The sequence below is a fragment of the Lissotriton vulgaris genome, chromosome 3_2 (genome assembly GCF_964263255.1).
Source record: "Lissotriton vulgaris chromosome 3_2, aLisVul1.2, whole genome shotgun sequence".
NCBI lineage: Eukaryota > Metazoa > Chordata > Amphibia > Caudata > Salamandridae > Lissotriton > Lissotriton vulgaris.
In genome coordinates, this window is record NC_141690.1 from 202,275,159 (window position 1) to 202,293,917 (window position 18,759).

At 37.5% G+C, this 18,759-nt stretch overlaps 1 long non-coding RNA gene across 1 annotated transcript; it reads left to right on the forward strand.

Annotated features, from left to right (window-relative positions):
* The first annotated feature begins 12,089 nt into the window (after positions 1–12,089).
* On the forward strand, positions 12,090–14,035 carry LOC147725528 (uncharacterized). Its single transcript, XR_015309832.1, has 6 exons — positions 12,090–12,302; positions 12,415–12,478; positions 12,799–12,869; positions 13,125–13,195; positions 13,418–13,487; positions 13,577–14,035. It is a non-coding gene; the product is annotated as an uncharacterized LOC147725528 (long non-coding RNA).
* Positions 14,036–18,759: the final 4,724 nt, after the last annotated feature.

The window sequence follows — 18,759 nt, forward strand, 5'->3', positions numbered from 1 at the left end:
ATGCAAAGGCCTCTATCCAGCATCACAGCTGATTTTCCACGGTAGAGTTGGGAAGAAGGCAAACCTGTCCAGCCTCGACGACGCTCACGATTGTTTTTGGGCTAATGAATGAGTCACTGAATTTGAGCATCAACTAGTTCGAGCGACCATGTGTGTGTTACTATGCAATCGCCCCGAAGGGCGCAGGGGTCCCTTGAGTGAGCTGTCCATCATAGTGGGTGAATGGCGGGAAGACGGTGCAAACCGCGAGTGTGTGGGCGGGGCCAAACGGGCAGGGCTACCATGCGAGTTCACACATGCTTCTTGTGTGTATAAAAGGTCAGAGAAAGATCAGTTCAGCAGATGAAGAGAAATAAGCTCCTGGTCACAGAAACAGCACGGGTATTGCGCTTGTGAAAGTCAAGGATGCAAAAGCCTCTATCCAGCATCACAGCTGATTTTTCACGGTAGATTTGTGAAGAAGGCACACCTGCCTCGACGACGCTCACGATTGTTTTTGGGCTCACAGGAAGGGCATGTTGTAAATATTTTACGATGGCGCCGGCAAGCTGCCAGCGCCATCCTAAAATACTTACTAAATTACCTTCAACAGGAAGCTCTAATAGATAAAATCGAGCACCTGCTTTATTTTATCTATTAGAGCTTCCTGTTGAAGCTAACTTAGTAACTATTTTAGGATGGCGCTGGCAGCTTGCCGGCGCCATCGTAAAATAGTTACAACAGGCCAGGCTTCAACTTTTGCCCCCGGAATAATCCGCTGCTCGCGGATTTGCGAATTCTCTGTAAATTCGCGGGAGTTCGCGGATCGCAAATTTACCGAAAATTCGCAAAATCCGGGAGCGGAACGGATTTTCCGCTTATACTTATTGACCTCACCCTTAGCCAAATGATAGAAAAAATTTACAACTATCAGGCGGTTTTTAATTCATGGCAGTGGGACAATCTCCAATAAACATATTTTTTGTCCCTCTAGTCATTTTTATCACACTTTCACTCTGCACTTGCACTGCACTCCACCAGTCCTTACACCTTGGATAACATTTAGAGGCTGAGTCATCTAGAGAGCAAGAGGTCCAGTACCTATGTACATGTAGTCCGTGTACTATCTTGGCTACATGTGACCCTTCCCTCTCGGTTTTCCAAATGACAAAGCTCCGCCAAATGGGTGGGCTGATGGAAACCTTACACTAGCCTGTGAAGGGACAAGTAATGTATAACTGGTGAACTGTATTTGCTCTAACATAGGCTCTTTCTGTCACACTTCTTCAGACCGTTGTTCTTCCTTTATTTGGTAAGGATTATAGTTTGTCACATGATGCAGTGACATGCAACCAATACAGTGACATGCAACCAATACAGTGACATGCAAACAATACAGTGACATGCAACCAATGCAGTGACATGTAACCAACCAATGCAGTGACATGCAACCAATACAGTGACAAGCAACCAATGCAGTGACATGCAACCAATACAGTGCAACCAATACAGTGACAAGCAACCAATGCAGTGACATGCAACCAATACAGTGACATGCAACCAATACAGTGACATGCAACCAATACAGTGACATGCAACCAATGCAGTGACATGCAACCAATGCAGTGACATGCAACCAATACAGTGACATGCAACCAATGCAGTGACATGCAACCAATACAGTGACATACAACCAATGCAGTGACATGCAACCAATACAGTGACATGCAACCAATACAGTGACATGCAACCAATACAGTGACATGCAACCAATGCAGTGACATGCAACCAATACAGTGACATACAACCAATGCAGTGACATGCAACCAATACAGTGACATGCAACCAATACAGTGACATGCAACCAATACAGTGACATACAACCAATGCAGTGACATGCAACCAATACAGTGACATGCAACCAATACAGTGACATGCAACCAATACAGTGACATGCAACCAATGCAGTGACATGCAACCAATACAGTGACATACAACCAATGCAGTGACATGCAACCAATACAGTGACATGCAACCAATACAGTGACATGCAAACAATACAGTGACATGCAACCAATACAGTGACATGCAACCAATGCAGTGACATGCAACCAATACAGTGACATGCAACCAATAAAGTGACATGCAACCATTGAAAATATATGTATACTCGCTCCTCCAGTCAACTCAAAGATGAGGGATACTATATGGTAACTTGGACCACAGTCAAAGTACCCCCTGAAGAAATAACAGTTTAACTATTCATGTAAAATCTCTGTAGAATTATCTGCATCTGACTATGCAAAATGTTGAAAGCATTGTGGAATGAACGTTTCAGACTGATTGATGCATATCTTCATAATCATAACAGAAGGACTTTTGGTCATGAGATTATAATTTATAATATACGCAAGCCTGCAATCCCTGTATAAAAGCCCTTCAGTGATTTCCTTATTACAGGCCCTAGTGGTCTGTAATAAAGAAATTACGTATCCGCTCAACTACAATAACCTAGTACAGTTGAGCTTTAGACTTACAATGCCTGCAGCCAGAGGGAAGGCCTGCCACAGAGCATAATAACGCTGCACTTTAAAAAAGGAAAATGAAACGTGGCGTCCTCTTCGTCTGGTCTGTTCAGAGATGTTTAAGGCAACATGTTTGTTTTGTCCATGCTTTAGGTAATTATGAGAATGACAGAATCTCTCTGCATGTTCTTGCAACATCTGAGCTACAGTGGTGTTTTCAATCTCACTTGTATTAGCTAATTCTAATATATTTTTTCAACAAATATCGAACTGCTTTTTGAATGTTTAATTTTGCACTAAAGATTCAAATTATATACCTCATATATACTAACATCCTATCTCTTCTATTGAAAGAGCATCACATCAAGGATTTAAATGGTTTGTGGGAAGGGTGATGGTGTGACCATGTATTGTAATGAACAAAGTAACCCCGTTCGTACATTATAAGGATTTTGCAAGTCACCTCAGACTTCTATAACCTTATAGCGGCACTTCTCAGTGACTTGCAATATTCTTTTAATGTACAGAAGGAGTACTTTATCATGTATATTATAGAAATATACTCAGGGGTTACATGAAGAGTAGAACTGCAGAGGCGCACAGATAAATTGAAATATGCCATCTGCTATAATATAAATATAGTAAGATAATGGACTATTATTTGGGGTGGGTGACTGCTCACTTTAAGGAACAATAACAACCCTTGTCACAGTGAACTCTCAAAGGGCATGTATATGTGCCACATGGCACACAAGCCTGGAATTGGGGTGCTACAGGGTGTCAAAGTGACACCCCGTTCCCCCTTGCAGGATTCGGTATTTACCGATTCGGTAAATACCGAATCGGTATTTCCCATTGATTCCTATGGGCTTCAAGGCCCATAGGAATCAATGGGAAATACCGATTCGGTATTTACCGAATCGGTAAATACCGAATCTTACAGATTCGGTAATTATAAAATAATAATTACCTACATCTGCCTCCTTCCTATTTACCTACTCTTAAATACCGAATCAGTAAAATTCGGTATTTAAGAGTAGGTAAATTGGAATTACCTACATCTAGCCCCTAGAGTACAAATAAAAAAACAACATGTCACCAAAATTACAAAAATCCAATAAGGACTAAGATATGAATTGTTTAATATTGAAGTAGAAATAGTGCCAAAAAGCACAAAGTGCTAATCATAATTTATGATTACAGTAGCCCAGAACCTAGGCGCAATTTGAGACTGACCATGATGGAGCGTGGTTCGGATACACCAACCACTTTTGTCTTGTTCAAAGATTTCACCTTCTGACTCAGTCTTTTAGGTTCCAATTAACCACAGGTGTATACTTCTAAAGCCCCCATGACCTCAGTTACTGACTCACAGGGTATCAGGCAGAGGTCAACTGCAGGGTCCTGTCCAGGTCCAGATGCCACTGGGTAGCTGGGTAGTTCTAGGAAAACAGCCTCTTTGAGCTTCTTGTCTCCCTGTACCGACACAGGAGGCCCTCCAGCTGACTCTCAGAGCCTACTTCTTTGCCCTGGGTACAAAAGGGGGCAGGTCCAGTAGTCGTCTTCTGATCTTTTACAGGTCCAGGAAGTGTTCTAAATTGGGTGCCCTAATCAATGTCGTAAAAGTTTCAGGGGCCAACCCTGTCCACTGTGGGCATTTTCAAGCAGACCCTGTGAAAGTTATAATCCTGAAGTCTGAACTCTGCACGACCAGGCTCGTTCACTCTGAAAATCTTCCGGTCATGATGACCACCAAATCGAGGCTCCTGTGAGGTCAGTTCTTTGCACTGACAATGACCATCCAAAACAACCAGCATGCAAGACCTGCACTTTACGCTGCAGCAATGATAGCCTGTGATGGCCACCAACACTAAGCTCCAATGATGACCAGACCTTTGCGCTACAGCAACTAACATCTGTATTACTGTTTGTGTGTTGCATCAATACTTTGCATATTGCCTCTAAGTAAATATTGACTGCTTTGTGCCAAGCTACCAGAGGGTTAAGCACAGGTTAATTTAGTGACTTTTGTGATTGTTCTGGACTAGGATAGTGGTTGCTGCCTGAGTGGGGCTTCCACCCTCTCCACCAATAGCCCAAATTCTTAGAAAGGGTCTTTTATGTTATCATGGATCCAGACGTATCCATTTTATTGAATAACTTTCCCAAAGCATGAGCGAGCTGATGCGGGATACTGCACAAAGGAGGGTGAGTATAAGTTGAGTTGTTTGAGTGTGTGGGTTGGGGTGAGTGATTGAATGCATGGCTACACTGGCTTAAGTGTTGCAGTGGTCACACTTTTTTCTGCCTACTCTGATTGAAGTTGGCTAAGGGAGTAGCTGGCTTAACACAGTGGTTATCGAAGATGGCATTCACTTTATGGAGCTACACAACAGCAGGAATATCAGATTGTTTAATGACAGGCTTGAGCCATTCATTCTGTTTTTCTGTGCATTCTGGGAAATGTGGTCCGTATTTGTAATGGAAAAAAGCAAAACTACAAGTACCAGAATTTACAGACTGGTACTGAATGTGCTATTTATGTAAAGCAAAATTCTTCGTAAACACTGAAAAACAGGACTTTCCTGTTTTCCTTCTGTGCACAAATGCAATAACCTGAAAAAGACTGATTTCTTAAAGCTGGGAAAACACTGGTAAAACATCTAAATTGATAAATCAATTCTGGAAATATTATACTCTAAATATTAATCATATCACTAATTCACATTTGAATTGCTTCAAATGCACGGATGGTTTGGGTCCATCAAGAGCTCTAGCTTTATGAAAAGCGTGTGATAGGACATAAACTGTAAAACGTACAATGGCTTAATAATGGTGCCCATTATATGGATGTTAACAGTTAACACAAGGAAAACTGCATTTGTGATCTGTTAATAAACATGTTTTAAAAAAACAGTTAGCACCATGAAGTTAGATCAATGTTTTGGCCCAACTGGTACGAGCCTAGTTCCTTAAATATTGCTAATCTGTATAAGGATTAGGCCTTTGGAAGCAGAAACAGGTATGTCAAAAATGGTTCATTAGTATGAAAGTCCAGTGCCCCGGGCTGTGTGAATACCAATCAGCTATAGATCTGAGGGGATATAGCAGCTTGTGGTCTGACCAGTGTAGCATATCCCTGCCAGAATGAGCAGAGTCCATACGTCCAGGACATGACACTAATGTAAATAAAGAGCGCATCACTTAACCATCCGTATCTGCTCCCATGCAGAGAGCAGTGCATGACTGGAGGCGGCTTAGGACACAGCTGTGCATATAAATATATACTCTCCATCCTCCATTCCTATCCAGGGAAGCGTGAAAATATACCATATAGGAAAGCACTTTAGAAATACCAACACAATGTAAATACTGGTAATTTTAAGCTCAAACACACAAATACAACTTCTCTCACACACACACACATGCTCGTATTGCACAGCTGCACACACACACATGCCTACACACTTTTATATGTCACTGCTGTCTACAGTCTAAAAGAAGGCAGAGGTATATCTGACTTTCTGTCTGATCATGAATTTTTACAACACCAATGACCGAGGGTGTCGCTTGCGGCTTATACTTTTTGATTTATTTATAAAGTTTTGTAAAGCACGAACATGACTCGTGGGTAAGAGAGTGCTGTACAAAACCGGACAAGGGTTGGCTAAAATAAATGTAGACAATATAAAATGGAGATCAGACATAAGCACAATCAATGGGGCACAGTAGTTTTATTTATTTGTATGTTTACTTACCTGTAAACCTCCGTAATCCATAGTTTACTACCCCCCACTTGCCCCTCCCCCTCACCTCGTCACCGCCCAGCAGGTACTCCCACTACCGACGGTGGCTCATTTTGAGGGTGATCCTAGCTTCGATTGGAAGCCACTGTAATGTCAGCTGTGATGGTGAGATGCGAATGAACAGTTATTTAACTTGATGGTGAACCTTTCTGCACCAGTCTGCAAGATTGTACAAGCGTTTTGTAAGAATGAAAGTCTATGACACGCTTTGCAGATGCACCATTCTGATTTTTTTCCTTTAGCCCTCAAGAACACCTCGATTTTTCCATTTTGGCAAAGTTTGAGTGGGTTGTAATCCCTAGTGATCCCCGAAACTGCAGACTGGTGCTTCACGGGGGTTATCGTTGTCGAAGGCCTTGACCCCCAATTTGGTTTCCCCACCCTCACAAAGTCTCGCAGGGCAACCCCTTTAACACTTTAGGTGTAAGCCCTAGCTAGTGATAGCATAATGTGTAGTTTTTGGGGTGCGTAATGGTACGCAGGGGAGGTGACTACTGGCATCCCTGTGTAAACTGAGTTCTGAGACTCCAGTCAATGGGTGTCCTTTTGTGTTTGTTCAATACATGTAACAGAATGTTCACAAACATTGCACCTAGTCATTTCCAGCATAACCAGTCACAAACATTGACATGAATGAATTACAGAAAACAACTTATTACACATTGCTGGTGCACCTTCTATTAGGGTTACCCTAAGCTGTTTGTGAATATTTACTATAGCGTTAGAGCCTGAAGTAGCAGGCTTTACCGGCCATTAAGGGCTTCTCCAGCGTTACAGGCCTGAGCCGAAGGTTGAGGGCCTCTAACAAGGGAGCAGGCCTTTCCTGGCCGGTAGAGCTCGCTAAAGAGGGCTCTAAGGCTATTAGAACATTCCGCCTCTAAATGCTGAGTGATATAATTATTAAAAACAAAGGCCTTTCGGAGCCCGAGGGGTTTAAATACCCTCGGGCTTTGAGAGGCCTTTGTTCACAGCAACAGCTGTGAAAGGAAAAAACATTGGACTGTTGCTCCGGGCTTCTACCAGCCAGTAGAAGCCCGGAGCACTTCAATATTTTCAGTGGAGTGCTCAACATTACAGTGTTCTAATATATCCTTATAGCCCACGGTAGCTGGCTATACCGGCTATTAAAGGCCCGCTCTTCGGCTCGGACCTTTAACAAGGGAGCAGGACTTTAATAGCAGTTATAGCCCAGCTAGGAAGGGCTATAAGGCTATTAGAATATTCTGCCAATGGAGGGCAGAATGTTCTAACAAATAAAACAAACGCCCCTCGAGACCCGAGGGGGTTTAAATCCCCTTGGGCTCCGAGAGACCTTTGTGAAAACAACATTGGAATGTTACTTTGTGGGCCTTTATCGGCCTTTAGAAGCACCGAGCACTCCATTGTCTTTAATGGAGTGCTCCACATTCCAATGTTCTAATAAAATGTAAGAATGCCACTTGGAAGATGTAGCATGAGTTATATATACCAAGGGCAACCCCATACTGCACTTGTTCTACTCTTTCTTTGTTACAAGCCTGTTTGGGTGGAACCCACATATTCTCCTGACAGAGCAGACCCCTAGATGGGTCACATGACCCCCTCCATGAAGGTATGAGCCCTGGCATTGCATTAGTAGGAGATTACATTTCCAGGCTCCTCTCTAGGAAGGAAAGGCTGAACCAGCATGATTAGCTGGGCCTATCTTGTTGATTAACAGCAAGGTTTACCCTTGTTTGGTGAGTCTTGTTAATTAACAGTACTTGATGAACACTACAACCTTGCACATTTGTAGTTATTTAGCAGATATTTGCAGCATTTCCTAATCCAGCTGACTTGAAATTGTACCCCTGTCAAGGACAGAAATGTGAGTGGGAAGGTACACTCCTATATTTAACGGGTAGTGGACAAGGGGATTTCACATAGAGAGAAAGAAATAATACAGAAAAATAAGTTTTAGAATTGGGCATGAGGAAATGTACATTTGTTAAATTTCCGTATGCAGAAACAGATAACACATTTGATTACTTCTGGATTCCAATGACTTGTGGAGATAACCAGGAGTACTCCTGGAATCCTTTTTGAATAAACAAAAATTAAAATTGAATGCTAACGTTGCACTAAAACACTTGACTAAATTTCAGACTTTTATTCAGGGACATTTCTGGACTAGAAACACTGTTGGAATGGGAACTAAGAATAATCATGTTACCACAGGTGGGTCTTGACACGACATGGGCAAATGTGGTCAGTGGATAACATGTGTAGATGTCTGGCAAGGGGAGCGCATGATCACTGCATGGCGAAGTCTTGATTTGCTATGTGTTCCTAACTCATGTGTCATCTGACTTTTTATGGTGTTTTAGGAGCGTGCGTACCCCTTCTGGCCATATGTGCTTTATTGGGGCAATCTCCCTTCACCATTGTAATGTCACTACGCCTATCTGAAATGAAATGAAAATGAAATGAAAAAGGGTTTTATTGAGCCCTGCAGCTGCCCTGAGGCGTCCAGGCGCTAGGACTAGAACAGTGCCTTCAAGAGAGACAATCCAGAGATGGTCTGATTAGTTAAAAAGAAAGGTCTTGAGCTGTTTACGAAAGCTCAACAGGTTGGAATTGGTTCTCAGATGAAGGTTGAGTGCGTTCCATAGTTTAGGAGCATTGTAGGCAAAAGACCGACCTCCTGCTCTAGCTCTCTGAATCCTGGGGACTTTAGCCAGGAAGGCATGTGATGAACGAAGTGCTTTGTTGGGCTGGTAGGGTGAGATCAGGGAGTGACTGATTTCTGGGCCAGATTTCCAATATGCTTGATGAGCAATACACATAGATTTAAACTTGACTCTCTCCCTAATGGGAAGCCAGTGCAGAGCTCTTAGACCAGGCTTTATTGAAGTTCTATGTAGGATTCCAAGCAATGTGCGAGCTGCACAATTTTGAGTCCGTTGGAGTTTTTGCAGACTATACTCGGGCGCCCCAAGGTACAGGGCATTACTGAAATCAAGGCGAGATTGAATTAAGCCTTGTATCACTATCTGCTTGGCTTTGATTGATCAAGAGTTTCCTGCCCGAGCATTTGCCTGCCAGCTACGCACACTCCCACCTGCGACCTATCAATCAGTAATCCTGGGCCTTGGTCTCAGGGCCTGCCTGACTACATATTTGCAAGTCAAGGTTGATGTGGAGTTCACAACGGGCGATTCTGTTAATAAGGATGAGATTTAATTTTCATTGACGAATGCATCAATTTCTATATCAACAGAAGGAAAATTCTAAATAAGACCATTTGTTCTTTGTGCGGCAGCTTTAGGCCCTTTATTTGTCATGGTGTATGGCCCTTACTGTCCTAATCTGTTATCATACTATATGGGTACCATGTTCTGGTTGATCAGTTTTTGGCCCTGAAGCCATGTTCAATTGGGACTGAGCCATGTATGATCACAAACTCCTTTAAAGGAGGTGGATTGATTTAGATCATATGCCTGGACAGTATAACTTCTGCTAGCCCCATACCAAACCCTCTTTCAAGCATTTCTGATTTGTAGCCAATATTTGTAACCTGGTTGCCCATGTTTAGTCCTGGAAAACGATAGTTAGCTCCAGCTACCAACGTTAGAACTTTTCTGCCTTTCACCTCTTAATCACTATTATGAATCGATACTTGCTGGGTTATTCACTAATCCTCGTCTCAACTTCTGAGGTTTCTTACAGGTGTGCCAGCCAAAGTACCAGATTTTAATTATCCAGTGCGATCAAGCACTTGTGGTTTGACCATCTACTGTGAAGAAACAATGAAAGTCTTTCTTTTTATTGGCTTTCAGTCAAACCCTTTAAGCTCTTGAAGCGTGGTACCTGGGATATAAATGTCTGTTTTGTAGTTTGGAGCACTCAATGCAATTTTTGCAACTAAGTCAAACATTCCCCAGATCAGACATTGCATCTTGCCAATGCCACTACCATTGTTCAGCGGCTATCTTATTAGAATCCGTGCCTGCCTACAGCAAATGCAAAGGTTGGTCTTCTCTTGAGGAATATCTAAGACAGTGTTAGCTCAATTTTCAAAAGTATTATATAAACTTTAGGTGCATAAATATTTCCATTTTTGTGTATAAACTCACATTTTGTATTCAAAATCTTAGATTATGCTCACGAACGAGGTGCATTTACACTGGTAATTGTGTTTGGTTAAATTAATATTTTACAGTACTCTGTAATTTTAGGTGACAGCAAAATGCTTCCAGAAGGGGGTGGGGGTTGGAAGGCTCCCGGGTAGGCGATGCCTGCCCAAATGAACACCCACAAACATTGAGTTGTGGGTGTTTACACACATTTGCTGGAATGTTCCTGCCCTGTATGTGGTTGGGAATTTACCCCTGGACTTGCAAGTGTAAGTACAAGTCTCAGTGGTAAATGGCGTTAGAACACCCCAAAAATTAGTGGCAGTGTGGGGGAAGGGGTTTCTCCATGGGAAAGTATATTTTTCCCATTGAGATTTAAAAAGTAAAAACAGGTTTTAAAGTGAAAATGCATTATGACAAAGTATTTACACAAACTTAAATAGGGAAATGGACTCAAATAGAATTTCAGAACGGCTCATTCGAATCTGCCATTGTTGCAACTTACTAGAAGTACTTCTGAAAGTCTCTATAAATTCCAAAAATGTCTAAAACTAATACATATATCTAAGTATAAGCATAAAAGAGGAAATTGTAGACTTTACCGAATGTCTCTGTGTCTTTCAGGTCAATGGTGCAGCCAGCTCAACCGAGTAGCAGCCTGTAGGCATTTCAGTGGGCAATGACATGCTTTCAAAGTACACCAAATTAACCAATCAACCTCAAATGAAATTAGTCAAGCAACATATTGTTATGAAAACTCTAATTGTCAATTTGACAGTGAGTCTACCAACATCATGCTTGTAACTTTTCTTTTGATAATTATATGGCTTCACATCAAGACAAGAGAAATATAATCCTGCGTATATTAAATTGCAGCCCATTTTATTGCTTGTTTTCTTCAAGTAAGAACATTGGATTCATTGTTTATCCTATTTCATATTGGCTCCTGGGCAGTAGGTGGATGTTTAGATCAACAGAGTCATGTTAGCCAAGAACTACTCACAAACATTAATTCACATCAAGGGTTGTAGCTTGGTTGTTTGAAGGGAATACATAATTAGAGGATGCAATATTAGTCAATGCATGGGCACTGTGTAGGTCTGCTTTAGAGATACGAATCACTGACAGAATTTCGATTTCTAAAAAATCGACCTACTATAACATCGAGTCTCTAATATCGATAGCACTAATATCGACACCCTATACTTAACATGAAAACTACAATAATATCGAGCAAACTATATCGATGCACAAAAATATCGTCTACAGAAATATCGTTAGCATTATTTTCGAATACAATAATATCGACACTCAATACTACATATAACACACTACAATAATATCGATTACTAAAATTTCGATAGCACTAATTTCGTCCATATCTAAATATCGATAGCTAAATAATACTCCTTTTTTATATATAACACCAATAAATCTATTATCTAAGTAATACACACATTTCAAATGACTTCACTAATGTATTTTCAAATTATTAAGTAACATTTAGTGTACAAAAATTTATTTTCGCCAACTAACGAAATTTTTATATAAACTCGTTGTAAACATACTTATTTAATACTTAGTACTCATTTTACATAATCTTAATTTATTACAAAAGTTTTTTTTAACATAAATATATCATTTCAATTCTTCAATATAAACTATTTAAGAAGATATATCTTAAATGTTTAACTTAAAAAAAATTCAAACTAACCAATAGTAACTCGTCTTTACATATCTGACCAATCAGATAGCAAACTTAATTACACATAGACTATATAAACCAATCACAAACAGCCATACAAGTTGCAGGAAATATTCTTCGTGACCACATACTGCCAATTTTGGGAGCACCATCTCTATTCTTCTCTGCAAGAAAATTCGTCCTGAAACTACAAGTAAGTAATCATATAGCTCTGTTACTAAATTCTAATGTTATTTTGCTATTACTTATAGACCAAAATTTGTAAACTAATTTGTTATTTCTTTATGTACTTAACCTTTAAACAGACTCTACAAACAAATAAAGTTATACTTCAACTTCAAGATACAGGACACTTTACATTTAAAAAAGGTATCTACATATGTTTAACATTTACTTAACGTTATTTGCCAATTATTGGCCTAATTTAAAACTCTATACTTTGTTTCTTAGCCTTTAAATCTTAATACATAGTGTGAAGCCAGAATGTTTTGAGGAAAAAACGTTACAATGCTGTGTAAAAAATGTTTTCTTCCTGTTCTTAAATATGTTTTTCTGTGCTTTTACTCATAATACATATGTCATCCTCGGTTCTTTTTAGCAAATAAGTAACAATGCTTTATAACAAATGTGCATTATTTATATAACATATAAACGCATTAGTAATTTTCATCAACTTTCTCTCTAAACAGAACTCAAAAGTACAGAAAAGAGAAAATTCACATCAAAGAACAAACATTCTGATACTACTATAATTCTCTTGGTAAGTTCATAAATAAAACATAACTAGTCTTTATAAACTCTATATAATGTACTAGAAATAAAAGTGACTCTTTTTATGCATCTGTTACTATAATCTTCCTGTTCTTAAACATGTTTTTTTGTGCTTTAACTCGTAATACATGTATCATCCCCGGTTCTTTTTAGCAAATAAGTAACAATGCTTCAGAACAAATGTGTATTATTTATATAACATATAAACGCATTAGTAATTTTCATCAACTTTCTCTCTAAACAGAACTCAAAGATACAGAAAAGAGATAATTCACATCAAAGAACAAACATTCTGCTACTACTATAATTATCTTGGTAAGTTGATAAATAAAACATAAGTAATCTTTATAAACTCTATAGAATGTGCTACAAATAAAAATGACTTTTTTTTATCAATCTGTTAGTATAATCTTGGAAATTTCTCTGTTTAAATCCAAATAAACTAAACTATTTTTAGAGACGTTATAAAGTAAAAAAAATGTTACCAAAAAACAAATTGTAACTTTTCCTATAACATACTTAATTATTTCTCTATAGACCGTGCCAATAGAAGAACAACATCAAACTGAACAAGCATCTACTTTCGATAAATAGAACATTACTGCTGGTAAGTAAATAACTAGAAGAATACTAGCTTTATTTAAAATCTTTTATACCTTTCTGATTATATTAATATTTGTATATTAACTTTTCTAGATACCAGAACTCAAGAATGACTGATGATGCAACATTTATTACATCTCAGAAAGGCAAATTTTTGTTATGCTATATGGGCCACATTTATACTCAGGAGAAACAAAAAGACCTTAAAGTGAATTGGAAGTGTACAAAATATTACTCCAATAAATGCTATGGCCGTGCTACAACAAGGGAAACTAGTGTTATAAATACCACTGAACATAATCACCCACCAAACATCTCGGAAATAGAAGTGGGATCCACTCTTGATAATATCAAGGAATTAAGTACCAGATCAGAACTACCTACCAACGTAATTCTTAAAGAATTACTACCTAAAGTTCCCAAAGAAGCAAGAGGTCAGCTACCATCTATTGCTTCCATTAAAAGAACAATAGCAAGAACAAAAAAAGCAAGTAGACCCAATATACCAACTCCTAAAACTTTTGAAGAAGTCATAATTCCGCCAGAGCTTGTAATTACTCATAATGACGAGCCATTTATTTTTTATGATAATTATAGCAAGGATAAAAGAATTTTAATGTTTGCAACTAATAACAATATAAAAAAATTAACTGAAAGTACTACTTGGATGATGAATGGAACTTTTTCTATATGCCCAAAACCTTTCTACCAGTTATACACAATTCATGGGCAATATCATAATACCCGTATCCCCTTCATATATTGTTTATTACCAAACAAACAAGCCACAACTTACTCTGAAATCTTACAAAAAATAAAGGAACAAACTTCTGATTACTTCCCAATGAAAATCATCATAGACTTCGAGCAAGCTATGATTAATTCTATTTTGAAAACTTACCCACACACATCCATTCAAGGATGTTATTTTCATTTCAATCAATGTCTCTGGAGACATTTACAAAAATCTGCCCTTAGTGTTGAGTATGCAACAAATATAACTTTTGCATGCCAAATCAAACATCTCATTGCTCTGGCATATGTACCAGTAACTGATGTGGCCGAACATTACAATTTGTTAATTCAAAGTCCTTTCTACACCCAAAATGAGCAAAGACTCGCCCACTTTTAGATTACTTTGAGGACAACTGGGTAGGAAGACTACACAGGTCAGGCCACAGACTCCAGCCAAAATTTGCAACTCCCTGGTGGAATGTCTATCTACCAACACTCAACCAAGAGGCAAAAACGAACAATGCTGTTGAAGGTTGGCACAATGCCTTCCTCTCTTCTACTGGACGTACAACACCCACATTACACAAGCTAGTCACAGCTATACAAAAAGAGCAAAGCTTTCAGTAACTACGTATGCAGCAATCTGTCATACAACTGAAACCAAAACTCTCTAGACAAACTGCTCAAATGTATTTATATCTTCAACAGCAAGTCCAACTATATCCTACAACAAGAGGACTGGAATATTTAAAAATGATAGCCAAAACATTGAACTAATTGCAATAACTAAATTAATTAATAGAGATCAAACAATATCCTTACTCTAATAAAACACATATTTTAATATAATATAAAAATATTTATTTAGTCCAGTTTATATTTTAACACTATTCTAAAAAGACTAAATAAATATATTATTATATCACAATATTTGTTTTTAAAAACTGCTTCCATCCAAATAAAATAACATAAATTTATAACTTACCTTTAAATAAAACATCATAAAGATAATCCTTTACCGACAATACAATGTGTAAATATCAAAGACTTAATCCAACAAATCATTATTTATGTTTTCTTTAACTCTGCTAAAACTCTCCATCATCCAAATTAAACAACTATTTAAATGCCATTTAAAATAACGACTGTTATCTTAAAGTGTGAAAAATATTTCACAGAACTGAAAATATAAAGGAAGAATGTAAATCATCTCCGTTCTAACAACTAAAACACACTTCCTTTCCCAAAAAAAAAAAAATTCGGAAACGGAAATAGCTGTTTCAAAATACGAATACAGCTAAACAATCCCACCGACATAACACTAACGAGTATCCCATAATATATAAACATAAAATTCCTATTTATTTTTCATTTTAATAAAATTATACCACATACTCATTAACTCCAATTTTTTTAAATGGCTCAAAAAGTCGTGAACGAAAATACGTATTAATTCCACTCCATTATATGTAAATAGTCATACTTTAATTACCAACCCCAAATTAACAAAATATAACCTTTATTTTTAATTTACATTACTTTAAAAATATAAAAGTAGAATCGTACCTACTCAAAAGTGAACCTGCTTCCAACCGCGACTTTCCCTTTACCAAAATAACGCAAAAAGACAAAGAGTGGTTACAAAATAAACAAGCCAAATTATATGTAACTGTGAAAAGTACTACTATAAATGTCCATTATTGTTATATATATGGCTCGAAATTATGTGTACTGTAAAAAAAATTGTATAATATATTGTAAATAGAAAATCTTTTTGGCTGTATATTAATTATATATAACAACAATTGATCAAGAGGAGGGATTAGGGATTGGAATATCTGTTTCATTCCCCAGGGTAAGTCAATAATTAATCAAAAAGGAGAAACAGAGGGCCCTATTTATGAAGGCCTTGCGCCGCCGGTGCGTCACTTTTAACATGGGAAAAAGTGACGCACCGGTGGCGCAAGGCCTTCATAAATAAGGCCCAGACACTTGTTACACTTCAGACCATTGGTATGGGAAGTTTTTAGAGTAACCTCAAAAACCCTATGCTGATGTGGTTGTGCGGTATATCTGGTTCATCCGCCCCGCATATGGGTTGTTGGCAGTTATCATTGGTTACTCTAAAGTGGTGATGTTGCCAGCCTCAGCCCGAGGCACCTCTGGTCTATTGTGCAGTGTCCAGAGAAGTGAAGAAAAGTGTGTCAAAATTAAATTCTCAAAAAAAGGAAAAAAGGTTTAAAAACTGGAAAGTCACCCTAGGAGACTTTTATTATTGGTGTGATTTCCAGGTAGATAAAAATGGGTTAAGTACTACTAGGTTGATCGAGTTACTGGATCAAAGTAGTTTTAATTCTACACAACGTCGACATGTTTCAGCTCTGTCGGCCCTAGGGGTCTATAGAGCTTTCGTCAGGACTCACCCATAAACAGACAATGAACTTTTTACTCACACCATTTGTGTAGTTTTTAGTAGTAACCTGTTTAAATTCCAGGGATAAAGGCTCCTCCGGTTTCTGAAATAGAATGGGGAGAGTACATAGAGAAGTACACACTTTTTTAACATCCTAATTTAGGTTTGCGCATTCAGTTGAATAAAATTATTATTCATTCATTCCAGAGACTTTGCTAAAAGGGGAGGGGTATCAGGCTCGAGTTTTTCACAAAGATGACATTGTTATTGAACTGGTTTATTTTACGCGCTGGCATATGAAGAAACACGCAAATTAAAGTTTTAGAATCATGTTAGCAATCATTTTAGGCTGGAGATTCAAATCGCTAACTTTACGCGCTGGCGTGTAGCGCTAGTTTGTATTAGCGAGGGGGACTCTCTGACTGATGGTGTAGCAGCGAGGAGGACTAGCAATGAAAAATGATCGCATTCGCTGCGCGTGGTCCTACCTTATACCGAGAGGGCACTCGCTTGCATCGGGGAAGGCACTGGACCCAGAGCTGTATTAAAATGAACCAGATATACCGCACAACCACATCAGCATAGGGTTTTTGAGGTTACTCTAAAAACTTCCCATACCAATGGTCTGAAGTGTAACAAGTGTCTGTTTCTCCTTTTTGATTAATTATTAATTATATATTACATAATTTTAATATTTATTACATTAAGTATGCAAATATATAAATATTTAATGTAATATTTATTAAAATTATTATATAAGTAAATATGTAATATTGTATTTGTTTATCACATTTAATTGTTTACAACATGACGAATATGTGAAAATTGTTATTATTAAAACGTATTTATTAATAATAATAATCATACATAAGAATATTGTAATGTTAAAAGAATCATTGATGATGATGTACATGTTCTCATTAGGATATTTATATTTTATTAAACATTTAAAAGTGTTCATATGTTAATATCATCATCAGTATATCACAATATGTATTAAAAATTTGTGACTTATGTTTTTCATGACACATGTTTGATGTTTTATTAAGAAATAATAATTGTATTATGTATGTATAATATCATACATTGCATTATGTGAACTAACAATTTTTTCTCTACAAATTAAAATTACTTGTCAAGAAAATTACTCAAAAATGTGATTATTCAAAGAACATTATCCTCCTTTTTTGTTTATATGTATACCAAACATAGCTTGATAAAATGTATATGTGATCGTATATTTCAAGTGTTGAATAAAAAAATATACAGAAAAGAAAACTGGTGTCATTATTTTGTATTACCTATGACAAAATCATTATTATGTATTTTAGCAAATGTATTATAACTGTAATGTTCTATCTATTTCTATATACCACATGTAAATAAATAACATACTATACACTGAAGTTATAACAATTATTAAGCATACACCCATATACATATAATATCAATATTTGAAAGACACATAATTAAATTTTTTAATATTCCGACTCCAATAACCATTTACTTTAGGTAATTGCTTCTCAAAAACCGTGATTAATTTACTATTAGAACAGCATTCACCATTTAATTAGAGTAAGTGCAGGACACAGAACATATTAAATTTACTCTTCCAACTCCAAATAACAATTAATTTAAGTAACTGCAGGACATTAAATAATAATAAATTATTATAGTAAATCAAATGTAAAAAAATGAATAATGTAATATAATGAAATTTAATTTAATGTAATAAATTTAATTTAAATAGAATCTTAATTTATGTTTTCCCTGAACACCTATAACTAAAAACTGACCCTGAAACCTAAAAATACCCCTTGACCCACAAACTAAAAACTGACCCTGAAACCTAAAAATACCCCTTCACCCACAAACTAAAAACTGACCCAGAAACCAAAAATATACCCCTTTACCCACAAACTGAAAACTGACTCTGAAACCTCACAAAACCCCTTTACCCACAAACTAAAAACGGACCCTGAAACCTTACAAAACACCTTTACCCACAAACTAAAAACTGACCCAGAAACCTTACAAAACACCTTCACCCACAAACTAAAAACTGACCCTGAAACCTAAAAATACCCCTTGACCCACAAACTAAAAACTGACCCTGAAACCTAAAAAT